A 27,865-nucleotide genomic window follows, 5' to 3' on the forward strand; every position below is an offset into this window, starting at 1 on the left:
TTGTTTGCACTGACCCTCAGCTAAATTGTGTGTTGTGGAGAACACTGAAGTTATCGTTTTGTTTGTTCTGGACTCAGCTAAGGGAGGAGGAAACCGCACTGCCTCTGTGTTATGTGGGACTGTTATTGATCTCTCTCTCTCTCTCTCCTTTTCCGCCTCGAGTTGAAGCTGGGAGTATCTGCAGAGCCGCTACGGCGTCAACACCAATTCCCCACCTCCAACACCAAGAGGATCTGCAGAGCCGCAGATAACTCTGCCGAAGGCAGTCTCCCTTTTTGTTTCGAAATTGTTACTTGACTCCTTTTTGACTCTGTAAATAAATACGCCCTAGTATTTGGCTAACTCTGAACTACCTGTCTGTGCCGTGCGTTTGAGGTCGGTTTCAAACCCTAACACATCTGTTCCTTGTTTGAGTGAACTTTCCCTTTATACACACATCACATTCTTTGTTAGGTCTATGCTTTTCACCGTTAATGTGCATGCCTACTGTCACCGCCTGCAGCTTCAGTATATCCTCGTAATTACAATGACCCATGATCTCATGCCATGTCTGAATATCATGACTGACATTACACATATCATTTTCGTTACATTCTGTTTGTAGACAATACATTCTCTTGTACACCTCAATGTTAAACATCGTACCGTCAGGCTCTACAAGAACATCTTTACCTTCATTGAAGAACACTTTGGCACCGTTTGCAGTAGCAGATTTTACAGAGAATAGTTCTTGTGGGAACGAGGGTATGTAGAGGGCGTTCTTCAACGTCACTGTACACCGGCGCCCCTCACTGTCTATGAGGCATACCTGTGCGTCTCCTCTCCCCTGCGCCAACCCGAATGTGCGCTTCCCGTCTGCCAGCTCCATGCTGTGTCTCTCCGGCTCAAAGGTGCTGTCAAAGTTCTTGAATCGGTTCCTGTCGTTGATAATGTGGGACGACGCACCTGTGTCCACGATCAGTCCCTTCCTTTGGACCTGCTGCTGCTGTGTTGACTGGGTGACGTATGCTGTCTGCGCCCCGAAGGTGAAGTCCTCTCTTCCCGATGCTCTCCGGGCGTCGTCTCGACTTGCCTCACGTCCACCGCTGCCGCCATCTTGCACATGCGCGTACCGAGCGCTCTGTTCGCGCTTCTTTCTACACACTCTGTCCGCGTGTCCCGAAGTTCCACAGAAACTACACCAAACGGTTTTTATGCACTTATCTTTTCGGTGACCCTTTTCTCCACATCGCCAACATGCCATCTCCGTCAGGGGTCCGGTCTTTTTCTTTGGCGCTGCCCGGGCCTTCATTACCCTTTCTCCCGCCTCCTCTGCGACCGGGTCTGAGTCTTCTGAGGCCTCGAAGTTCCGCAGCTTGGCCTTGAACTCCCCTGTCACACTCCCAGGTCGGATCAGGCCTGGGAGAGTCAACACCACAGACATGATGTGAACAATGGTCTCCTACCACCCTCTAGTGGTCGGCCGCAGACGGTGCAGGCCAGCACAGTAAACATGTTGACGAATGTATTAATTATAATTAATAGTGTGATTAATGTGGTGTCATGGTGTGTACTGTTGTTGACTTTCCCTTCCCTTGTTTGATGTGGTTTCACTGTTTTGGTTTTGTGTTTGTGAGATTGCTTTGGTGTTTAGTTTGTGTTATTGTTTCTATGTTTTAGACTGGCCTGCCAGGTGTTTTCAATGATGATTAGTATAGGTATTTAAGTGTGTGTCTTCCTCTCCTCGTCGTGGCGTCATTTCCTCCAGTTCCTCTGTGTTCCCCTACCCGTCGTGTCTCCTGTCTTCTCCCTTGCCTTGCTGTTTTGTATTGAGAGTTTGTAAGTAGATTTAGTATTTTGTTTCGTTGAGTTTTATTTTCCGTGTTTTCAGTTCAGTTCTATGTCATTAGCGCCAGCTCGGCTGAGCCGTTTATGTTTCTTTTTGTAACGTGCCGTCGTCATCGAGTAAAGTCTGTATACACGTTATCCTGCCGTCTCTGTCTCCTCCATTCCTGTCCGCAAACTGAGTTCTCATCGCCTTCCCTCACTACCCAATCATAACACTCCCCCAGCGACATGTCCGCTGAACTGTGTGTCACCAACAGTGTGAATGGTTTATACATCTCCGGTAGTCCCCTCATAACCATTGCCATCATTAGTCCATCGCTCGGTGCTTCTCCTGCACTCTTGAGCGCTGTGATGATCTGTTCCGCCCTGATGACGTATTCAGTCACAGTCTCTGTGTTAGCTTTCTTCAGCGCGGTCAAAGTTATATACAGGGATACATTCCGGGGCCTACCTCTGCCGATGTAGTGTTCTCTTAACACTTTTAGACTCTCTCGGCCTTTGTCCTTTGTGTCCCGGAATATCAGCCCCAAGCTTGTGTTGTCTAGGAGTGGTGCTAGCTCGCAGTATGCGTCAGCATTCAGCTTTGTATCCAGGGCTTGCGCTGCCTCCGTTATTTCTCCCGTGAGGCCCGTCAAAATGATCTTTTTCAGCCCCACTCTGTGCATACAGCACAACATCCGCTCTTCCCAGAGCTCGTATTCTTCTGCCCTTCCGTTAAACGTGGGCCACTTGCTCCTGCCTCTTGTCGCCATCTTTTGATGGTAGCTTAGCTTAGCTGCCCGTTAGCTTAGCTTTAGCGTCACACAGTTCTCCCGCTGCTAAACTAGCCTAAACTTTTCAACTAACTAGCTATCGTTATTTTTGCTCTTCCGTGATCTGGGCCAATAACCTGTTGATAGAGTCACCTGGGGAGCAAAATAACTGGTCATGACAACGAGGTCCTCTTTAGCCTTAACTGGCGTGGTTTATTTCATATGTACATTTCTCCTTGAGAGCTAGAGTGAGAGAGACAGAGGGGGAGGGAACATTCCCTCTTATACCTGCTACCTGACGTCAGCTGCTATAGCTGCGTCTCCTTACGCCTATAGCGCCCTCTTGTGGAACAGTTAAAGTGCAGTTATATTCAATCATATTATTACTTACATTTAACAAAGGGTACCAGCATTCCCAATTAAATACCACATGGAAAAACATAAATTATTATTATTAGTTTGTCACTGTATTATCAATAATAGGGTATAGGGTAGGTATATAATGATAATGATAGGGAGAGTGACCGTGGCTAGACTGGTTATATGGTTATCCGCTATTGCCCTGTCAAAATACTTCCCAAAGGTCAGTGAATACCACAACCACTACACCAGAGGAAGCTCAACAAATCATGTTAAACCCAGATTCGGCTCAAACAAGGGACTAAACACGTTTAGCAATTATGCCACATCAATGTGGAACGCCCTACCCAAAGCTGTAAAGGAATGTGAATCCCTACCCACATTCAAAACCGCTCTTAAAGAGCACCTACGGGAGGCTGCAATTCTAAACTGGCCACCATAAATGCCCAAAACCCCCACCACCTCCTAATAGACAGTCTCCTCCCCACCGCATGTATATATTCCCTCCCCGCCATATGTATATTTCTCTCCCACCCACCCACCCCCTCCTAATGTACAGTCCCCTCCCCATCATATGTATATACTCTGTCAGGATCTAGGGGTAACAGTACTGTATATTTGAATACCGTTTATGTCACAAATGTATCAGTACTAAATACCTATATGTCCCTATGCCATAAATGTCATGTATGTTGTGTATGTCATAAATGTCTATATGAATTGAAAATGGGGGACCCTGATGGAAACAAAACAAACGACTTTCTCAGGTCTGCATCCCCTTAACAATTGTGTGTATTGACTGAGCCGTACTGTATTGTACCCATTCTGCAATCTGTTAAATAAAGTTTTCATTCATTCATTCATTCATTCATTCATTCATTCATTCATTCATTCATTCATTCATTCATTCATTCATTCATTCATTCATTTTCATTCATTCATTCATTCATTCATTCATTCATTCATTCATTCATCCCTGGCTGCGTATTCAAAGACCTAATCAATAATTCGAACATTAGTCCCATTTATAGCCTAATTGATGTTTGTAAGTCTTCTCTTCTGATCATGCAAGGCTAGGGGGGAATGGGTGCAACCGCCTTGTCTGTTTTTTTAGTCACTCCATCGACTTTAAGGAGAGGATGTGTCCGACTATACATTGTAATCTCTGATTGGCTAAAGGTGGTGCCAATCAAAGCTTTGGTCCATGCGAATCCGCATCAGTCCTACGCCATCATCATCTGTACGCACGGCGACAGGGGCTTCTGAAGGGACGGGCAGGGCTTCTGTTATTTTCCTCAATGCAAAAATACTAACAGAAACTGGAACAATATCGGTGCATTTTCCTGCCAAAGTCATCCTGTAAAACCCGATGGATTAGTCCGATTTACCCGTGGTAAGCACGTTTTTGTATTACATTTCCAATTGGTGCACCCGCCTTGTGCTGTAGAGACTGCGAGATGAATTCATGTCTAGTAAAATGAGATAAATAACAGTTTGTGGGGCGCAACGTTGTACTAGCACAGATTTCTTTCACGTCACCGTTTTACGCTAATCTATATGATGAAGAATATAATTGTTGTAGGCCTTGGTCAACCGAACTGCCAAGAGGGAAATGAAGGGACTCGCAGTCGTGGGTGATGTTTTGCATTGCTGTGATTGTGAAGAGGGGGCTCGTTGCAGCAGCAGGAATGGATGCGCTGCAGAATAGCTTTACCACTGACTGAGGCTATGCACACAACAAACAAGTAAACGCTCCGATGGCCTATACACAAAGCCTCATTTAGGTTTGTTCCGAAAATAATTGTGATCTAAGCCCTACACACTAATTGCATTAACTGCCACCAATCGGGTTATCTCACGAGTGGAGGTGTAGCCATCCATCTTGTCTGAAATAATTGTGATGGATACGTTCTTTGCTATAGACCTCACCAAGTTGGGCTACTTTACCTATAGGGCTGTATGGGCTTCTCGTAAGAGTTGACATTGTTGTTGTTGATATGCTCGCCAGTGTACCACTTGCCACCCAGAAGCTCTATTATTGTCATTCTGCCATTGCTATTATGAATGACTGCACATCTGGCGTGCGTGACCTATATGTCAAATTTGACTGAACGGAGTTCAGTGCATATTTATGTTCCATGGACCACGTGATTCTCCCTCCAGGCAACCTTGGCCTATAGCTATACAGTTAAACCTACTTACTTTGTCAGTATTCCAATGTACAGTGTAAAATGTGTGTGTGTCCCCTACCCAACCCAACCCCACCCCACCCATCCAACCTCCTCCAATGTACAGTTTCTACGCCAAATGTATATACACTCCTTTTCTGGACACTTTTGTATCACAAACAGTACTGTATTTGCAAATCTGATATGTCATAAATGTATAGATGTAGCAGTACTGTCTATCTGTATGTCATGTATGTCATATATGTTATGATGAATTGAAAATGGGGGACCCTGATGTAAACAAGACGAAAGTCTTTCTCTGGTCTGCATCCCCTTAACAATTGTATGTATTGAGCTGTACTGTACTGTACCCATTCAGCAATCTGTTAATAAACTTTTCAATCAATCAATCAATCACTATATGACAGCGGTGGCTGACAGACACACAGCCTACTGGTGAATGACATTTGATTCAGAAAGGCCAGTGTGTTCATTATTCCACACACAACTCAGTTGTGGTTTAATTTTAAATAATATTTCTAAAAAAAGTGTTTGCCTGTTTACAACGTTCAATATCGCTACAAAACCCATAAGCACTGTGTAGCCCGTGTAGGTCTGTCGGCTCTTTCCATCGACCCAAGCATTATTTCTTTGGTACCAGAAGTCTTCCAACCTCACATTATGCTGCTGGCCCACCACATCATAATTTCCAGTGGATTCTTCTTACTTTGACCATTGCCCTACACTGGCAGAAGATCTGGAAAGAACACTTTCACTCCACTGTGCATAGACAACATCCAGAACTATACCAGTGAGGAACTGGTCTTGCTCCCCCAAGCCTGAAATGAAATAGTTAGTTAACAGATAGATCACTGCTAACAGTCTTTCCCCATACATTAGCCTTTTATGTGCGGTGGGCCCACCACAATATCAGATAAATCCACCGCAAATATATTTACCAAAACTGACAACAGTGCCTTCCTGTGGGTAGTCTTTTCCACTGATGACTGTATTATCTAACGCGCCAACCAGCCATAACACAACTAACTTAAGAACCACAGGGAAATGCTGTTGTTTAGATGTTAAGTTACTGTAGAATAGTCCATTAATCGGTCAGTTGTTGGTTGGGTAGGGGGGGGCGGACACTGTACACTGTACATTGGAATACTGACAAAGCCATACTTGGTAATTTACTGTACAACTGGGTTAGGACATTTGTAGGGGCCAGTTTCGAATTGCAGTCTCCCGTAGGTGTTCTTTGAGAGTGTTTTTGGTTGCTCTTAGTTGACTAAGAAGAGTATGTTAGTTGGTTAGTATAGGCTATATTCTTTGAAAGTAATCCCCCCCCCCCCCCCCCCCCCACATTCGGCATGAGTTATTCCAGAGTGATAAAGCACATATCTGATAAGCATGAGATTCAAACACATTAGGGAAACACAGTTGTACAGATTGTCAATCAAATCTAACTAATCGATTAGGCTAGTCGACAAAGTCCCATTACGACTATAAGAATGTCTTTATTCGAGGACAGCTCTCTAATGTTAAATAACGACTATCTCCCTTTTTGATAATGTTCAAACCACTTGTTGTCACACACGTCTTACAGAATGATTACAGAGTGATACAACAACCAACATAACTCAAACGTATTCAACTGAGAGAACAGCGTGACACAAAAAGCACAGTTAGGTTAAACCCACACTTGTGGCTCAGCTGTGGGTTTGCTAACTACCTCTTTTCATTCAGTACATGAAGAATGCTTTGAAAAGGCCAACACTGAATTTCATTGTGTGGATAATCTTGTGGGCCAGTGAAACGTGGCCATTGTCTTGTTGCTGATACACTGAACGAACTCAGTTGTTGAAGACAAGCAAATATTGTTAACTATCCAGGGAATGAGGACCCATACGAAGAGCTTGTGTGTCAGGGGCTATACTGAAACTAGTTGTCTTTCATTGGCATTTAAATGGCACAGACATGACTGAAAACAACTCTCTGTTTGAAGACAAATGTACGGCACGTCATATTGTGGCTTGAATAAGCTCATTGCGAGAGCAACTCCGTAGGTGGTGTGTGGGAGTTTTAGCCTTGGTTTCAGACGTGTCATGTTAATGGTTTGATTGCGAAGGGACCCCACACTTCAATTTAACAGGGACCTACCTTCTTGTTGCGGGCTATATTGAATCACAAAGTGATCATATTAATTGAAGAGAGATTTGTAGTTCATTTGGGTTATAGATTTAAGGCTTTCCTACTTCCTAGCTTTAATTAGGCCTACAAAAATACTGGATTTCTCAATCCAATATCAAGGGCTCAACGTTATTTAAAACATTTCTTCATTCATTTATTTAGCAGGTAGTACTAACATTGCAGAAATAACAAATATCAGCAGAGCCTGTTGGTTATTAAATTACATGTTTACATGATTGTTGTAGCCTTATGATAACACAGAGCAAATGTAAGTTATTGAAGATGCAATCGGAGTCCTCTACTTCCCTTAGCCTAGTCTTTGATGCATAAAAAAAGGATTGCTCTGTGCGTCACAGATGCAGTTGAATGGCTATACAAACCGACTGACTATTCATCAATCCACTTCGCAATGAACGACCCTGACATGTCTGTCCTGTTCATTTACTGTATTGATGTCCTGCCCGTGTCTGTGGAGGAGAATATCTCATCATGGCTCCCTGCACTGTATGTTGTTAGGGATGATTAAAAGTATTCATATCGGCACTGGCATGCATACATTATGTCATTCCAGCGTCAAAACAAATCGTCACTGTGTCCACCCTCTTCACAGATGTAGCTCTTAACCTGTCCAATTACTTTATGATCAGATAGGCTTAGGACAATCACAGTGACTTAAACCCTCTTATTATCCACCCACTTTCCCACAGTCGAGGAGTCTTATGGCAAACGTTAGGGTAAAAAAAACGATTCAACAGATTTAACCAGAAGCCCCCGAATTCCAAAGGCATCTCAAGTTGATCAACAGTTTTAATACGATGTTACTATCTCCCTCTTCATAAGCCTGCCTGCCTGTGTTAATTATGTGTGATGTCAAGTGCCTCCCACTCTCTCTCTCTCTCTCTCTCTCTCTCTCTCTCTCTCTTGTGCCATTAGCTGTTACAACACATTACAATAGTGTCCTCATTGGACCCCCCCCTTATCACAGCAGTGTGGTCTTCTCTGAGGCAAGCTGAAAACACAGTGGTGTGCTGTGCGGAGTGTTCTTGCAGGCGGAGGTGGTCATGCGATACCCAGGCTGTGCCATGGGAGGGACTAGCCCCCCTGCGGCCTGCGCTGGTGCCTCCATCTTTTTGGGGGGGGGGGGGGGGGGGGGGGGGGGGGGGGGTTGTGCCTCAGGTCAGAGTAGGCGCTGAGCAGGTCAACACTCTGTCTCCAGTCCGTCATGGTGGACAGCTGAGAGAAGACCCTGGACCTTTTGTCCTGGGGCTGACACCTTTAGTAAAATCTCATAAATCAAGACACAACTCAACAATACTGAACACTGTGACCTAATTTTTGACTTCTAATTTACATGCTATACTATGTTATTTCATACTTATCTTGTCTAGCACAGTCTCTGGAGCGTAACAGTAAGAAGCATTTTGTATAAAAGTATTCTGTACTTCTGTATGACAACTATTAAAGAAACTTGAAACTTGAACTCACAGTTGTATTACTAAAGGCTGGGTGCTGAATCCTCAGTGTAGTAAACCATCAAGAATAATCCAGTACAGTGTCTCAATTTGACCTGAGTAAAATGTCACAAAATCACTGTACTGGGTACATCTGCTCTATTGTTATGTAACAATATGTTGTCTGTTGATAATGTCCAGAGAGATGGCTGATTTCTGCTGCACTCATCCGGTGACATCAGCCACAGTGCCATGTTCCCACAGACATGATTCTTATGCAAATGTTTGTCAAGCTAACCACACACTAGCAGTGCAGCAATGCCTACAATAGAACGCATGGTAAACAATGCTAAATGCCCCAGATTCTGCGCAGTGAAAGGGCTATGGATATTAAAGCTTCGCTAGTCCTCCTTAGGGGTGTGGACATTTCTCCATTCTAAGATGCATCGCGATGCGGACGTGGACGATTCAGCATCGGTGCAGTGACCGAACATAATAGATTATTAAACATTTTTGTTACTCTCTTCTCTTGCTAGCTTTTATGTTCTTTTACAATGTAGCGCTTTGGGATTTGCTCCACAACTATAAAGCGCCCTACAAATCAAATATATTATTATTATTATTATTGTATTATTAAAGCTGCTCTGGTCATGCATCCACTCAACTCATAGAAAATACAGCATCAGGCTATTCTAAAAGTATTGATACTAATACTGATACTAATAAATGTTTTAACAGCTGGGTATCGAGATACCTTTCTAGTATCTGTTTTATGCAACACTAGCATTGTAGAATCAAATCGAATCAGGCGGCTAGGTGGTGCAGTGGGCAAGGCGCTCACCACCAATGCAGGAGACGCTGGGTTCGAGCCCAGCTCTCCACATTGCTATCAGCTTGGCTGGTCGTTCATACTAATACATTTGGCAGTATTAGGGGGTGGGAAGCTGATGGGTGGGGATCGGACGTTGTGGACAGCGACTCCTACAGGTCGGTTGGTGCGCCTGCGCAGTAGAATCAGGAAGCGACGGGGGCGGCGTGCCCTCTAAACGCAGACCCCCGACGCTGAAAGATCGTGCTGTGCAGGTGAAAAAGATGTGACGGCTGCTACCTCGAGTACCGGAGGCCGAGGGGACTCGTGCAATCAGGGAGCGAAATTAACTTTTTGACTCACCGGCCAGTGGCGGGTAGATGGGAAGAGTCTACCCGCCAAGCATATTTCTTACCTGCCACATTTTTTTTGATTAAAAAAATATATATATATATTTTATATAAAAATTTTTTTTTAAATAAAATATATATTATATAATCATACTTGTAGTTGTATTATCTGCGAGACATCGCCACCACGCAATAAGTCAAAATGCTTGCTATCTGCAAACAGCTCCACTGTCTGTGTGTATACTTGAGTAGCCTCCAGCTCCAGCAAGGATTCTCCGGCCCTGCAGCTAGACCCTATATTCAGCTAGACCCTACATTCAGCATGCAAGGATTCTCCGGCGATGCAGCTGGACCTATTTATAACGTTACCGTTCTTTTGTCAAATCACATTCAACATGCCCTCAGCTAGAATACGCATTCAATCAATGTTATAAGACATTGATATCAGGAGCTATCTGTAGCTACTGCTAGCCCGGTAGATAACGTTAAGACAATTTAGTTTACTGGGACATATGGATCAACGTGAGCTAGCTAAGCTAGCTAACGAGGGACCGGAGGTATTATGCACTCGAGTAGACTATTGCTGGAGCATTTGTTGATATCAGCAGCTATCAGTAGCTAGCCAGCTAGATACCGTTAGACAATGCCTCGTCATGTATTAAACTAAAAGTGAATAGTTGACTGGGTCATTGTTTAAACAGTAACGTTAGCTCTTGGAGGTCCGATATAGACTAGAGCAGATGAAGTAAACAAGCCAGATAGCTTCCGATTGGTCATTTGCTTTTTTTCTCATGAAACCAGTCACGTCACTCTACTGTGATTGGACCTAGTGCGATGTGGGACTTGTAGTTTTTTAACGATCTCGCCGCAGAGAAAAAAAAGACGAGCGGCTATAATCTGTACTCGCACAAGAGTATAGTTATGAAGTTATGAACTACACGTCTACACGCCACACGGCGGGCAGCCCTCTAAGTGTCATGCGCCAAAGGTAAAAACAGCCCGCCCCTGGCGGGCGGCGGGCTTTAGTTTCGGTCCCTGCATGCAATGTATGGCTTCGTCCACATTACAGCCGGCTTGTGGGAGGCATGGCCTAACAGCGTTCGAGACAGGGGAGGGTAGAATTGGACGATACGAAATTGGGATGGGAGAAAAATAGAAAATGGGCGAAAAAAGTAGATAAAAAAAAAAGAATCAAATCGAATCGTGGACAGCTGAATCGAATCGTGAGGCTTCACTAGCCCAGCCTAGGCCTTGTTACTCTTCGTAGGGCGGTTTTCATAATCCCAACACGGAACAACAATGATGTCAAACCTAGTCCTCTCGCACTCCATATTTCCTCCAGCGATGGATGCAAAGCAATTTCCGACACTACAGTACAGTTTCGAGGGAAAATGCACCAAGAATTCACCCTGTTGATCTTGGGAAAGTTCAATCAATAGTAGAGAATACTGTATATACAGTTCTTTACTCAAGGCTGGTTCTCAGAAAAGGCAGACTCTGTGTTCTCCTTTTGATAATGTCTTATAATAATGCTTGTTTGAGCTTTTATGCCCCCAAGTAAACTTGGTTTCACAGCAATGATAACTGCTCTGAACCAGAAAATAGACCCCTATAACTCTGGAAAATCACCCTGGTCACATTGACCACAAAAACCCAGTATCCTGTTTATTGTCAGTGGAACAGATCCAGAAAGTGATTGTGTGATGATGACATCATAGATTAGGTTTTTGGCTCTTTTTAATTATTTTTTTATAGTGTACTAGTTTGGGAGAGACAAATGTTATCTCGACTAATCCGAGAGGATAGGAACAGCATGGGAATTCCCTTTTTTAGGGTGGATCCTTTAATGGTACCTGCTGCAAAGTAGAATACAGTAAAGACTATAAGATGCTGGATATAAATATAAATGACAAGGAAGATTATTGATTCACTTAAGGATTATCTGAGAAGCACAGGGCTTTTATCTCCTATCTGTGTCTTAGCCTAGGCTTACACAATGCTATCACTAGGCTTGTTTGTTCAACTGGGAATTTTATGGTTTTATTTTGAACAGGGTTGGCTAATAAGTCAATCTCTTCTCCTATGTCTTTCAGTGAGATCTCATCGTGGAGGAAATTTGATACATTTGGTACACAAAAGTAGGCTATATATATTAATGACGGCAAGCAAATACTGACAAAAATTTCTCACAAGATTATTAATTTCTTCTATATTTCCCCCCAGCTCTTAACACTTTCAGCGCCAGCCATTGCCCTCATCCCTGTAGCTAATGCGCCAGCTTTCCATAGCCTATTTTCACTGTGTGTCACTATGTTTGCAGAGCTATTTCAGAGTGATCCGGGCTAATTCCTGAAAAGCTGAGTTATAGGGCGCTATGTGAATTCTGCTAAAGTCGTTGGCCTTTCTCGCCTGGACACACTACTATTTCCAAATCAAATGTATATAGGTATTATGTTTCATCATGAATGCGTTTTTTGATGCTCTGATCGGCAGTAACGGCATTTGTTTTGAACACCACACACGCTGATCAGCTGGATCGATATGAAATCATTGTAGGATCAAGGTGGAATTGACGTCGGATAGTCCTTACCTATTGATCGGGGTTATTCCAAAAAGAATATTCCAATTGTCTGATCGCGATTTCCAGTATTGATGTCCATCTGGTCCCGGACATAATTTGGCACAACTTATGGATCGAGTGTGCTAGATGCGTTTCAAGTTGCTTGGGTGAAGCCGTTAGACTTGCCTGGACCAAGATTCTCCGCCCGGAGGACATTAGATGTGACGCACAGTCTGGAACAGTGTTTCAAAGGGTGGACGATACTGCCACCTATAGGGATGGGAATTGATAAGATTTTATCGATACGATTCCATTACCGATTCTGTTTATCGATCCGATTCTTTATCGATCCCTGATAAATTTATAATTTAAATAAATAAATTGGAAATGCAACAGAACTAAGTTGGTTAGAATAACAACATGCAACTTGACATTTCTGATTGTCATTTATTGTTGAGCCCCCATGTCAGAAAAATACAAAAACTGTAAAAAAATATATTTTTGACTATAGCCTACTGTTACAAAGGATCAGATTAAACCGAATATATATATTTATTTATTGATATATATTGCATAGTATTTGTATATCGTTTGATATCCCTTGTATATTCCTTGTACATATACACGGAATATCCCTTTAGCCCAGACCATAATATTTCATTCTCCTATTGGACAGCGGTCCACAGGCGCCAGAGCCATGCCTCCAGAGTCAGGTTCAAAGTCACCGTCAAGACATGTCTGGACATGCCCGGCCTTGCCCAGGGCTACGAGACAGAAATGAGGTTGGCACTAGTTTGTTCGCTGTGCATATAAATATGGCGCAGGTGAATACAGAAGCACTTAGTCTTACTTAGTCAGAAGTCAAGAGTTACCCAATAAGTTGAAGCCTCACCCACGATACAACGTGCGGTGAAGTATGGCCTGTTTGGCCCCAAATAGAGCATTGAGACCGCGTGCGAATTAATAACTGAATTGTCAGAGTTTGGCGCTATACCGTCGAGTGCGACATATTTCTATTAAGTCAGTAATAGTCTATTTGTGTATAGTGTATCGTGCGGCTAAAGCTCTACAGTGACCAGCATCACCAACGCTTCCTCGTACCAGCTAGAGTGCTTATCCAGGCTGGGCTGCTTTCATGGCGCTTTCACCCGAGGAGACCTAGACGAGAACCGTGTGGACATGTACACTGGATTAATCTACCCGACGACTACATAGCCCTTTGCGGCTGGATTATATTTGTTTTGGTCCTGTGATTTATGGAGCGGAGAATCGCCGACGCCTACACGTGTTGGATTTACCCTGTGAGGAGCCAAGTCGAGTCCGCGCCTCAGAGAGCCTGAGGCCGGCTAGCTTTCTTCACTGTGGAGCTACAGTCTACGGAGAACAGCTGTATTCGTCTGTGGATCAAGAGACTATTGCACCGTCTCCTGTACTTGGAGTCTCCTTAGTCATCGTTGACCAGACTCTCTACTACCGACAGATCCTCTACCCCTGCTGGCTTACAACCAGGGGGACCCTTCCAGTATCTCCCGCTATATATTACTAGTGTACCATAGATATAATTCCCTAAGATTCAGGTTGTATAATTACCTCCTGCGTAACCAGAGAATGGACATTCATTGTTGATTTGCCTACGCACATTCCTTTGCCTTACAAGTGCATTCAAAGTATAATAGAGAAGTATTATGTACCTTTTGCTGCAATAAATACTTAAAGACAACTTTGTGTAGAACCGATTCATTGTGGGAAGTGTTCATTATATTTAGATATCATGTACTGTATGGCCAGTAATTAAAGTACATAAAGCGGTAGTGGTTTAATGATACCATACTTATCAATACAGTCAGGGAATTGTACCCCTCAGTTACAATTGGTCCTTCGAGCCGGAGGGTAACTAGTGTAATATTAATATAGTGGTATTAATATTGACATGGCCTATGATGAACACTCCACAAAACGGTTCTCCTAAAGTAGATCGCCCGCAGAGTAGACGGCAGACACCTCAGTACTTAGAGGATTACGTTGCCAATATACTACCTAGCTTTCTACAGATGGTAAACGCGGAAAAAGTAGATAGTAAAATTATGTCCGACCCTATCGACCAGGCTACCCCGCCAATAGAGGCCCTAGTGGATTCTAACGTAACTGACCAAGCTCACGGTAGGGACCAGGAGGGACCCGACATGACTTTACCCCACGCCAAGACCGAAGAAGTAGTCCCCGGAGAGCTCCAGGATAAAGACAGCTCTCCAGGGATGGAACTCTACCCGCTACAAGAAGAGGAGAGCACCCCGGAGATGGATCTCCAGGACTCGCCACAGGAGAACAGATCTCCAACGAGTACTGCCAGGAGCGGATCACCTCAACCAGCGTCTTCCCCCAGCGAGGCGGATAAGATGCTGGCACAGGCATTCCTCGCCAGCCTAGCAGCCTCAACAGAGCGCGATCGACTCCAAGCACAGACGCTTAGTGAGCGCGAACATTCTTCCATGGAAAGAGAACGCCTTCAGGTGCAGCAACGGAGTGACGAAGATCGTATACGTCTAGAGATTAGACGCCTTCAGACGGAAGAGAATATGGTAAGGGACCGGGCCGAAGCCCAGCGCGCCGCCGCCGAAGCCCAGCGCGCCGCTGCCGGTGCCCAAAGAGAAGCAGAGCGCGACCTCGCTCTCACCAAGCGCGAAGCCGAGCGCGACCGATTACAAGCGCAGATAATGGAGCAGCTGATCACCAGGGCAACACCCCCTCCCTCCGCACGGGGTTCCAGGGCCTCGTCAAGACAAGGGTCAAGGGCACCCTCCCCGATCAAGCGACCCTGAGCCCGACGACCAGAGAGAGCCTATACCCCCCTCCGAACTCCTTCCCCGACCGGTCCACGCGAGACCCAGCTACAAGGAAGAAACGGTCTACACCGCGGAGAGGCTAAATAGACGACTACAGGATCTAGAGGACCTGCCAGAGGAAGAAGAAGAGGGAGAGGAGGAGAATCAAGCCCGACAGCAGCACAGTACTCCACAGGACCAGGAGGTCCAGTACAGCCCAGGCTCTACCCCCGCGGCTCTGCGCTACAGACCCCCGACTCAATTCACGGGTGAGCTTGACGCACGACCAGCCCAGAGGAATAGCACCTGGATACGCGGGCCATGGTACCCAGCAGGTACCAGCCCACCAAGAGGCGTAAGAGGAGACTCGCCTAGGAGGCCTCTCTTCCAACGCTCACCGATGTGCCAGCCATCCATGGCATCATACATTGGCACACCGACGTTTCCGGACTTCACCCACGAGAACAGAGCACAGTACACGGAGCTACGAATGTGCTTAGAGACAATGATGTCCGATGTAGCTGATGAACCGTACAAGTATGCTATCCTACTGAAGCACCTCAAGGTGCCCCGAGCGCACAATATAGCGCTGGCCTATGCCACCTCTACTACCCCATACACAGCGGCTCTAGCAGCACTCGACCAAAGATATGGACGCATATGGGACTACGTAATACAAGAGATAAGGCATATTGACCGCCTACCCCCAGCCACAGACAATCGCTCACTAGATGACCTGTCTATCAAGGTACAATCCCTGGTAGGGATGCTGGGGGCGCAAAGAGAAAAGGGTATGCACGAACTGTACGCGAACTCTAATGTCGAGAGGATTTTAGAGAAGCTTCCGCCCGCCCGACAAGAGCGCTTCAGGCGGCAAAGAGACCACCGTGATCCTAACGGTCCCGAGCCATCCCTCCTAGACCTAGCCGACTTCCTGGCGAGAGAAGTCAACAGCCTACGGTTGGATACGTTCATGCGGAGCACCCCAAGCTCCAGAGAGGGACCTAGGAGAGCAAATGATGGCCGAAGATTGGTGACCGTCATGCACCAATCAGAATCAGTAGCGAGCAGCAAGAACCACAGTACCCCCTCGATGAAAGAGAAGTGGAAGATGGTGTGCCCGTACTGCGAAAAGGAACACTGGTTGTCACAATGTGACACGTTCAAGAAGATGACCGCCGACGAGGTGAGTCAATGGATAAAGTCCAACCGACGCTGTTACCGATGTGCGCGCAGTCACATGGCAGCCGATTGCCGCTTAAAGAAGAGGTGTAGTCGGTGTGACGGAGCCCACCTAGATGTCCTACACGACAGTAACAGAAGAAAGCCTGCACCCTCAAGCAGCACAAAGGCAAGTGTTATGTACATTGACCCCGCCAGCAGCGGGGGCGCCCGGGTGCTCTTAAAGGTGGTCCGCGTAACACTGAGTTACCAAGACAAGGTCATGGACACTTACGCCGTCCTTGACGACGGGTCAGAGAAGACCCTTCTCCTCGCGTCTGCTGCGGCCCAGCTGGGGCTGCGGGGGAGCGAAAACCAGATGACGATTCGGACAATAAGAAGAGATCTAAAGACGATAAAGGGCGAGAATGTCTCCTTCACTATCGCAGCAAGCGGGCAGCCAGAGAGACGGTATAGGATTACTAATGCTTTCACCAGCCAAGAAATAGGCCTGTCGCAGTACACCTACCCCATCGCCAAGCTGATGGATAAATATGTGCACCTGCGTCAACTACCTATACCGCTCATAGACGGTGCCACCCCGACCCTGCTGATAGGCTCCGACCATGCAGACCTCATCGTCCCGATTGACCGGGTCCACACAGGGCCCAGAGGCTGTCCTGCAGCAGTCGAGACCCGCCTAGGATGGACATTACAAGGCCCCCTCGCTAAGTCTCTTAACCGAACAGCAGCCACTAGCTGCCTCCACTCCAGAGTGACAGAAGAAGACACCACCCTCCTACAGCATGTCGAGAGGCTATGGACACTAGAGACAATGCCCTTTAAGAACGAAAAGAATGACATTCGTTCCAAGGAAGACATTTACGCTATAGCCCTCCTCGAGCAAGGGACAAAGAGAGTCAAAGTCAACGGAGTGATGAGATACGCAACTCCACTCCTGAGGCGAGAGGGTATGCCTACCTTCCACGCCCCAAAAGAAGCGACGGAGCGGTATCTATTGAACACAGAGCGGCGCCTAGCCAGAGACCCCGCTCAAGAGACTGTGTACCGCACTGAGATTAACAAGCTAATCACAGCGGGACACATAAAGAAAATTGACATTAAAGAGGCCGATCAGATGACCGAATCATGGTACGTGCCGCACCACAAAGTCCACCACAACGGCAAGGATCGTATTGTGTTCAACTGCAGCTACCAGATCGGATCACAAAATCTGAATAAAGAGCTCTTGCCCGGCCCAACACTCGGCCCCTCTCTACTAGGCGTGTTACTACGTTTCCGCCAAGACAAGGTGGCCATCAGCGGCGACATCAAAGGGATGTTCCTGCAGGTGAGACTAGTGGAGGAGGACAAGCCCCTGCTGCGGTTCCTATGGAGAGAGAGGATCGGGGATGAGCAACCAGCCATCTATCAATGGGAAGTCCTCCCTTTCGGAACCACATGCAGCCCATGCTGTGCTACGTTTGCACTGCAAAAACACGTCGCAGAGGACCCAGCAGCTGATGAAGAGGTCCGACAAAGTGTAGGAAATAGTTTCTACGTGGACAACTGTCTGCAAAGCGTCTCGACGCCAGAAGAAGCCGAGGCCCTTCTACTCAAGCTCCACGCCTCCCTGATCAAAGGCGGCTTTGATCTCAGGCAGTGGGCCAGCAGCGACCCGCAAGTATTGCGCAGCCTCTCCCCCGAGGACAAGGCAGCAAGCAGCGAGACCTGGATGGCGACCATCCCAGGAGAAGCCCAAGAAATGACATTAGGACTAGTCTGGCGCTTCAAAACAGACTCGCTCCATTATAAACACACACCCCTGACCAAGGAGCAGGGAAGGTCGACTGCACTACCGACCACTAGACGGAGTGTATACAGAACACTCGCCAGACAATATGACCCGTTGGGATGTATTCTACCTTACACCACCAGGGCAAAGATGATTGTAAGAGCGTTATGGGACAAGGACCAGGGCTGGGACGACCCCATACCCGAACACCTTGCATCCACATGGAGAGAGTGGGAGACGGAACTCAGCTCACTCCCAGGTGTCAACATACGCCGCAGCTACTTCCCACCCACAGTGAGGCCGGAGACGTGCCAGATGGACCTGCACGTCTTCAGCGACGCCTCCGAAGTAGCCTACGGTTCGGTGGCCTACTTGCGTGCCCGAGAGGAGGGAGGAGAAATACATACTGCTTTCATCCTGGCTCTCTCAAGAATAGCCCCACGAAAGCAACAATCTATCCCGCGTCTAGAGCTCTGCGCAGCCCTAGCAGGAGCGCAACTCGCCACGTTAATCCAACGTGAACTCACCATTCCGGTGCAAAGAACAATATTGTGGTCAGACTCCACGACAGTACTCACATGGATCCGGTCTGATTCGTGCAGATACAAGGTCTTCGTGGGAGTCAGAGTCACAGAGATTCAAGATTTAACAGAAGTAGCAAGCTGGAGGTATGTGGACACAAAACACAACCCAGCTGACTAGGGCTGCAACGATTAGTCGACATAATCGACGATGTCGATTATAAAAAAATCGTTGACGAGAAATTGTTGCGTCGATTAGTCATTAAAAAAAAAAAAAAAATTGTTTAATTTTTTTATTTTTTTTTAATTTTTTTTGTGCACTACCTATCTTTGTGAGAGTGGCTTCTCAGGGTTCCAGACAACATCATAACATGATGATCCCATAGCAAATTTTGGACATTGAAAACATTGTTCCCCTGCAGGAGATGATGATCAGACTAGACACACAATACATTACACACGCACTCCTCTCACTCACACACAGCGATCAGAGTAAGACACACACATACACACTCCTCTCACTCACACACAGCGATCAGAGTAAGACACACACACATTCACACTCCTCTCACTCACACACAGCGATCAGAGTAAGACACACACACATACACAAATTACACAGTACACACCTCTCACTCACACAGCGATCAGAGTAAGACACACACACAAATTACACAGTACACACACTCCTCTCACTCACACAGCGATCAGAGTAAGACACACACACATACACACACACACGGACTCCTCTCACACACAGCAAACAAAAGTTATTTAAAGTACACTTCCACTTTAATTTGTATTATTTAATTTATTTATCTTGTTATGAGTGATTGCTGTATTGTTCTTCAAATACATTTTCATTTAAAGTGGCTTAAAGATCCAAATTCAAATGTTTCATGAGTCATTATTTTAATTTGCTATGGGATCATCATGTTATGATGTTGTTGTTTGGTCCTGACAAGAGTCTCAAAGTCTGGGGTGATGGTAGACGAGCAACTCTGAGGTCATGCTCAATGTCCAATCTGTTCCTCTGCTCTGTCTTCAGCTGGACCAGAGCTGAGAAGCCACTTTCACAAAGATAGGTAATTAAAAAAAAAAAAAAAAAAAAAAAAATCCTTTTTTTGTTTTGTTTTTTTTTGTTGTTGTTTACATTGGTTTTCGATTAGTCGACTAATCGAAAAAATAATCGGCAGATTAGTCGACTACCAAATTAGTCATTAGTTGCAGCCCTAGAGCTGACGTCATCACCCGGGGAATGTCCCTGGATGACCTCACCCGTCACAACCTATACAGTGACGGGCCAGAGTTCCTCAAGCTCCCGGAAGAAGAGTGGCCTACACCCACCCCACGGGAAGCGAGTAAAGAGGAGGCCGAAAACAAGAAATCTATGTTCTGTGGATTGAACACACTCGTCTCCACAGACCCCGACATAGACGATTGCCTCACCCTAGAGAGTGCGCAGCTAAAGACATTCCTGTGGCACCACCCAGAGGTTCAGCTCACTACTGACATTACAGCAGCTGACTACGAAGAAGCAGAACTTCTTCTACTACAATGAGCCCAGAGAGACTCGTTCCCCGAGGAGCTAGACTGTCTACAGGGAGCAAAGCCCGTCCCATCAGACAGCAGACTGCTCCACCTAGCCCCCGAGAGCGACGCCCATGGTCTCATCAGAGTGGGTGGTCGTCTGCGGAGAGCTCCAGACTTACCGGATGACGTCAAGTACCCGATAGTCTTAAACAGCCGACACAAGGTCACAGAGCTGATCATAAAGAAATACGACGAGGATGTGCATCACGCCGGGGCAGAGAGAGTCTTCGCGGAGATCAGACGTCGTTATTGGATACTGCAAGGGAGAGAAGCAGTGCGGCGCTTCCAGCGAACCTGTCTAGACTGTCGTAAGTGGCGAGCGCAGCCCAGTATACCCCGGATGGCTGACCTACCTCCCTGTCGCCTCCGACTCGGCGACAAGCCTTTTCACTCCACCGGTATGGACTGTTTCGGCCCGCTGTATATAAAGAAAGGAAGAGGAACCGAGAAGCGGTGGGGTATTGTATTCAAATGCATGACCACCCGAGCGATGCATATAGAACTCCTTCCAACCATGAGCACAGACTCATTCCTTATGGCCTTCCGAAGATTCACATCGCGGAAAGGCAAACCGTCTATATTATTGTCTGATCACGGGACAAACTTCAAAGGCGGAGAAAGAGAGCTGAGAGAGAGCTTCCAAGCTATGGGCCCAGAACTTAAGACCCACCTCGCTCCATCCCAGATTGACTTCCAGTTTAATCCCCCGAACGCACCTCACTTCGGTGGAACTTGGGAACGAGAAGTACGTTCAATAAAGACAGCCCTGTACGCCGTGCTTGGGGCCCAGACCGTGGCGGAAGAAGTCCTAATGACAGTCCTCACGGAGATCGAGGGAGTATTGAACTCAAAGCCCCTCGGTTACGTCTCAAGTGATGTAGCAGATGTCGACCCAGTCACCCCCAACACACTCTTGATGGGGCGGCTGGACCCCGCGCTACCACAGACAATGTACAGGCCTGAAGAAGCGAACGGCCGAAGAATGTGGAGGTACAGTCAAGTATTGGCTGACAAGTTTTGGAACAGCTTCCTACTCCACTATCTACCGCCTCTACAGACCCGCCAGAAATGGGTGAAAGAGAGAGACAATTTGACAGAAGGAACAGTCGTCATGATTATCGACCAGTCACTACCCCGAGCTATGTGGCCGGCTGGCCGCGTAAGCAAAGTGATCACCGGTGCCGACGGAAAGGTCCGAGCAGCCGAAGTGCTCGTCCAAGGACGGATCTACACCCGACCCGTGGCGAGGCTAATAGAACTGCCAAGGCTCCCCGATACTATCGATGACGACCATGACCCCATGACTTTGTGAACTGACCGACCCCTCACAACAGACATTGAGTAGTGGACAGTGCGGTTAATCTGTCTCTGCTTAGCTAATTAGGTGGGACTAATTAGGGTGCGGCTGTTACAAAGGATCAGATTAAACCGAATATATATATTTATTTATTGATATATATTGCATAGTATTTGTATATCGTTTGATATCCCTTGTATATTCCTTGTACATATACACGGAATATCCCTTTAGCCCAGACCATAATATTTCATTCTCCTATTGGACAGCGGTCCACAGGCGCCAGAGCCATGCCTCCAGAGTCAGGTTCAAAGTCACCGTCAAGACATGTCTGGACATGCCCGGCCTTGCCCAGGGCTACGAGACAGAAATGAGGTTGGCACTAGTTTGTTCGCTGTGCATATAAATATGGCGCAGGTGAATACAGAAGCACTTAGTCTTACTTAGTCAGAAGTCAAGAGTTACCCAATAAGTTGAAGCCTCACCCACGATACAACGTGCGGTGAAGTATGGCCTGTTTGGCCCCAAATAGAGCATTGAGACCGCGTGCGAATTAATAACTGAATTGTCAGAGTTTGGCGCTATACCGTCGAGTGCGACATATTTCTATTAAGTCAGTAATAGTCTATTTGTGTATAGTGTATCGTGCGGCTAAAGCTCTACAGTGACCAGCATCACCAACGCTTCCTCGTACCAGCTAGAGTGCTTATCCAGGCTGGGCTGCTTTCATGGCGCTTTCACCCGAGGAGACCTAGACGAGAACCGTGTGGACATGTACACTGGATTAATCTACCCGACGACTACATAGCCCTTTGCGGCTGGATTATATTTGTTTTGGTCCTGTGATTTATGGAGCGGAGAATCGCCGACGCCTACACGTGTTGGATTTACCCTGTGAGGAGCCAAGTCGAGTCCGCGCCTCAGAGAGCCTGAGGCCGGCTAGCTTTCTTCACTGTGGAGCTACAGTCTACGGAGAACAGCTGTATTCGTCTGTGGATCAAGAGACTATTGCACCGTCTCCTGTACTTGGAGTCTCCTTAGTCATCGTTGACCAGACTCTCTACTACCGACAGATCCTCTACCCCTGCTGGCTTACAACCAGGGGGACCCTTCCAGTATCTCCCGCTATATATTACTAGTGTACCATAGATATAATTCCCTAAGATTCAGGTTGTATAATTACCTCCTGCGTAACCAGAGAATGGACATTCATTGTTGATTTGCCTACGCACATTCCTTTGCCTTACAAGTGCATTCAAAGTATAATAGAGAAGTATTATGTACCTTTTGCTGCAATAAATACTTAAAGACAACTTTGTGTAGAACCGATTCATTGTGGGAAGTGTTCATTATATTTAGATATCATGTACTGTATGGCCAGTAATTAAAGTACATGAAGCGGTAGTGGTTTAATGATACCATACTTATCAATACAGTCAGGGAATTGTACCCCTCAGTTACACCTACACTTAAATAAAATAATGTATTAATCTATTGAATTCAGATTCCTTTATTAAGCCATTTGTGTAAAAACACATTGGTAATTGTTGCAGCATTACAGTGTATGTATTTTTTTCCTTTCTTTTTTCACAGTAACGACAAATATAATAACAACCTGTTGAATGTAACTACAGTTCAATATCTTAAACTAATTTAATCTATTGAACCGTAGTTGCATTCAACAGGTCATTATTCCTCTGACTTCTCTGTCTCCACACACACACACACACACACACACACACACACACACACACACACACACACACACACACACACACACACACACACACACACACACACACACAGAGCTCCCTCCCCGGTCCCCACTCGCCCCTGTCCTGTAAGGTATTGGCTCGTGTTGCTACACGGACATGTTTGCATGTTGCACGGTACTTCCTGACTTACCTACTAGTAGGGCTGGGCGATATGGCCTAAAAATAAAATCCCAGATTATTTAAAAAAAAATCCGATTTACGATTTTAATCGATTTTTTTCTCTTGAAAACTAGAAACGCCAAGGAAATTCCTACTGGAATATATCCCTATATCAGTCTATACACTGAATAAATCTCCACATGCACCTTTACACACCCATTCGCCTGGCCACACCCCCATCCGCTCCTCTACATAAGCAGGGGTGTGGCCATACTAACAGCTCCTTCCTTATTTTCATCACGGCGAGTGTCTGTACACACCACTTGAGTTTAGTGTAAAATAATTGTTGGAGAGGAGCTGCGTGGACATTGTTTCTTGTTTTTTCTCTCTCACAGTTTATGAGAAAAAGCTAAGATATAATGTCTTCATCTAAGTCGGAGGGTTTGAGCGCTCACAACGTCACCCTTCACCAGCGGTTTTCCATTGCCGCCTCAGCCGTGCGTCGTGGGGCTGCTCTGACTCCACAGTCGTGGCAGTCGGACGCACCCGAGCGACGTCCGGTGGGGAGTCTGCCTCTCCGAGGGGCTGTTGAACCAAGGCCGTCTCCTGTGAGATGGCCTAGTTCCAGCTCTGGTTCCCCCGCCAGTGGACGGTCGGCCGATGGCGGCTCCTCTGGTGGCTAAGGATTTGAGATGCAAGCTCTTCGCCTCTGCTCGCTCCCGTCGTAAGGTGGTGAGTTGCAGGGGCGAATGGCCTGGCTTTGGGGAACTGCTGGAGCCAGACGAGGGTGCTTCTGCTCTGTCTCCGTATCCGATGGAAACGGAGGATTTTATGGAGGGAGCGGGCTCGCGCTCTTGTTTGATGCCCCGTTGGAGACGTATCACTCTCCCCCTCAGGGTGTGGCAGGGGGTGATATGTCTCCTTGGGGTCCCTCGTCCTCCGATGTTGGATTAGAACCTCCGACTCGGAGACGAGATGCCCAGCTATCAACCACGTCGGATGGTGGCGCCACACATGGCAGCCTCCCATATGTGAGGGACGCGGGCTACGTGGAGGGAGGTGCGCAAGGGGAGTTGCGTGCCTTGTTCCCCGAGCTCATGGCGGCCGCCGCTGTCGCTAATGGCGTTGCCGCAGCCTCTGCCTGCACCTGTCCCTGATGACTTGATAGGTCATCTCTGGCAACGTTGTCCTGTGAGGGAGACGGGCGTTGTCTGCCCATTCTTCCCCTCGATGGAGGCCTACGTGCGTCAGGGACAGGTAATCTCCCGCATCACTGGCCTTACCCCCGCCTACGTGCCAGTCACGCGGGTGGCGGCTTTGGTCCAGGGATCAAAGGAAGGGGTGCCTCGGCTTGATAGCCCGATGGCATCTATTCTTTCTACCGAAGTGGTGTGAAAGCCATTGCGGAAGCCGGTTCCCCAAGGGAAATCGGCTAGGCAGATGGCCAACTGGAGTGACCAGTCATACATCGCCGTGACTCAGCCTGGCTGCGACGTCCAACATCGCGCAGCTGGCGCGCTTCATGTCGGGGATGATGGCGGGCGGGTCGGTGTTGGACGATCATCATCAGTTCCTTCATGCCCAGGCGGCTGGAGCCATCCTGCACCTCAGCTGCAGCGAATAGCCGCCGGGAAGGGACGCGCCCTGGCCACTCTGTCCCAGCGCCACCTTTGGCTGGAGCAAGCGAGGGTGCCGGAGCAGAAGAGTTGAGCGCGCTGTGCTCCAACCCCATTTCCCCCCACCCGATGCCACCGGTGATGTCCGACGGAGGCCACGTCGTCGGAGGTCCGCGACCGTTGCCACCGCCACCACCGCCGCCGCTACTGGGCCTTCGTCCAAGAAGGCCAGGAGTGGAGAGGGTGCCTCGTCCGCCGCAGCCAGCCGACCCACGCCCGGAGGTGACGGTAGGGATCGTCGTGACCAGGCACCCCAGAACCGTTCCGCCGGGCCGGCTCCCCGTGGGGGCAAGCACCGTGCAGCACGCGGCAGGCGCCGCTAGTGACTTTCCCCTGTTTACCCCTGTTCCCTTCCCCGCCCCAACCATATGATTTTGTTGCAATTAAATAAAGGGTCCCTCCTGGTGAGGGACTATTTTTTGTTACAAACTGTGTGTTTATTCACTGTATATGTTGGGGATACGATGTGTGAACCCTCGCCTAGCTGTGGGGTTGTTTAAGAGAGCAGGACAGTTTCTTGTAAATCGCTCTGGTCGCTATATGTGTGCTTGGCAAGGCCTGTGGCTAGCACTCGGTCGAAAGACCTTTCGTTCCTCATCCTGAAGAAATATGTTTCTTCTTATAGTGGTAATTTTTACCGTTGTCTGAGGGGGTTGTGTGTATTCTGTTACATTGGAAACGATGGCATCGAGTCCACAACTTTGTTGGAGTGTTAGCCTACAGAAGTGCTCGTGTGTGTAGCTTGTACCGAGGTCTTAGACCCTCTCTCAACCTTCTGTGTTTTTTTCTTAAAACATGAAACACAGGTGTCGTGTTCGCACATAACCCTACGGCCTTGTTTATAAACCCTGTTCGCAGATGAGTTGTCGTCTGTGGCTGGCGTGTGTTGGTTTAGCTTATCCTGGTAGGATATACGCTTCTTCATATAGCATGCTGGCTACATAGGTATCACCGCTGATGGTTGTTTTTTATCGTATCCGGGGTGTGGGGTCATGAGGGGGTGAACTGATAAACCCCTCCTTCCCTCTTTTCTGATTGGTCAGGGGGTTGGGCCTTCTGTCCTTCAGGTTCCCTGCCGCACTGATTGGTCAGCGCGGCACGGGGTAGGGAGAGGGGGGGGGTAGGGAGTTCCCTGATTCCTCGCCTTTTTTGGCCGGTTGAGTCATGGGATTCCCCCCGCCATAGAGTACGTCACTGGTCGCGTTTCTATTGGTTGGAGACTTCCGTGAGTTCTTTTCAGGCTCCATATGTGGACCTCTGTTGTTGTCAAGTTGGGTGTTGCGGTGCATGTGAACTCAAGAGTTCTGCTGCGCTCTGTTATATGTCTTGAGCTTTTGGTCACGTGGCTCAATGTTACATAAACTTTTCAATTTGTTTCTCATGTGGGAAGTCTATCTGGGGGTTCCCCGTCCCCTCTCTTATGGAGCGGGTTGACGGGGTGTTGTTTTTCCCCTCGGCCGCGTCATATGGGACCCATGTCCGTATTTTTTGGCGGCTTCTTGCCCTTCTCCCAGGCGGCTTGGAGGAACGATATCTGGGTTCTTGTTAGAATTACCATTGATATGTTTTGGGTCTCGACGTGTACATAGTGCTGGCCCTGCTGGGTGCTTCTGATAGGAAGTAAACCACGCATGGGCTTGCGTGCCTTGGTTGCTCATCATTGAAATGGCATTTTTATGGGGCAACTGGGATGGAGTTTGTCTCTTCCGAGTAGAGTTGTTCCAATACCGATACCAGTATCGGAAATGCCGCCGATACTGCCTAAAATGCTGGTATCGGTATCGGCGAGTACCCTCTAATTCTGTGCTCCGATACCATATGACGTAATTTATCAACAACACTGCGGTCTGCTGAGTGAGCATTATAAAACAAACGTGTGCTTTTTAACAGACCGTGAATTAAAGTGTCAATGCTGTTTGTCATTTTAACAGCAGATACTTTCTTAAATGCCATCCTCCCGACAGAGCGGTGTTGACGGGGAGCTCTGATGCGTTCGCTTGGTGGTGTTATTAGCATTGAACAGCTAACCGAAAGCTAGCGTTAACTAACGTTAAAGTTTTAGCTGTAACGTTACCTTGGCTAAAGTTGGGGCTATTCATAATCCAGCAATAATGGCTGCAGACCTGCAAGCTAAGTACAGCAAGTTGGCAAAGGAGTATTCATTTTCACCAGTAACGTTAGTCTTTCCATCCACCGGTAGCTCATGCTAGCTAACCTAGCTCAGGTTAACGTAGTCACTGATCGACCACCTCGTGTACACAATTAATGACATGTTGCGGACAGCCATATCGGTGACAATGTTTAGCTTTTAGTGCCAAATGATAAGAGTCTGAAGCGGAGTCTCAAAAGAGAATGTTGAATATTTATTGTGCAAAAATCACAACATAGCCTCTGCTAGTTAAACGGAGCCTTGTGGAAGCAAGTGCAGCAACGACTAATGTCCGTGTGGAACTAATGTGCCAACAACCTTTCCGTGGGTAAACTCATTGAGATAGTTTTCAATTACTGATACTAATACTAATCTATACAATCACCTGTTGTTGAATAAATACCATTACTTTATAGTTATTACTAAAAAACAGTATATATAAAACAGTAGCTGTATAAAAAAAAGTTGTATAATTTATATAATTTTTATTTTTTATTTAAATTTTTTTAAT

General features: G+C 47.0%; 1 protein-coding gene across 1 annotated transcript in view; it reads left to right on the forward strand.

Annotated features, from left to right (window-relative positions):
- Positions 1–4,194: 4,194 nt before the first annotated feature.
- fyna (FYN proto-oncogene, Src family tyrosine kinase a) overlaps positions 4,195–27,865 on the forward strand; it is a 73,671-nt gene continuing 50,000 nt past the window's right edge. The window contains exon 1 of the mRNA XM_084310738.1: positions 4,195–4,332. The gene's annotated coding sequence lies outside the window, so the exon portion shown is untranslated. The remainder of the gene's footprint in view (positions 4,333–27,865) is intronic.

The sequence above is a fragment of the Notolepis coatsorum genome (genome assembly GCF_963971535.1).
Source record: "Notolepis coatsorum genome assembly, chromosome: 3".
In the NCBI taxonomy this organism is placed as follows: Eukaryota; Metazoa; Chordata; class Actinopteri; order Aulopiformes; family Paralepididae; genus Notolepis; species Notolepis coatsorum.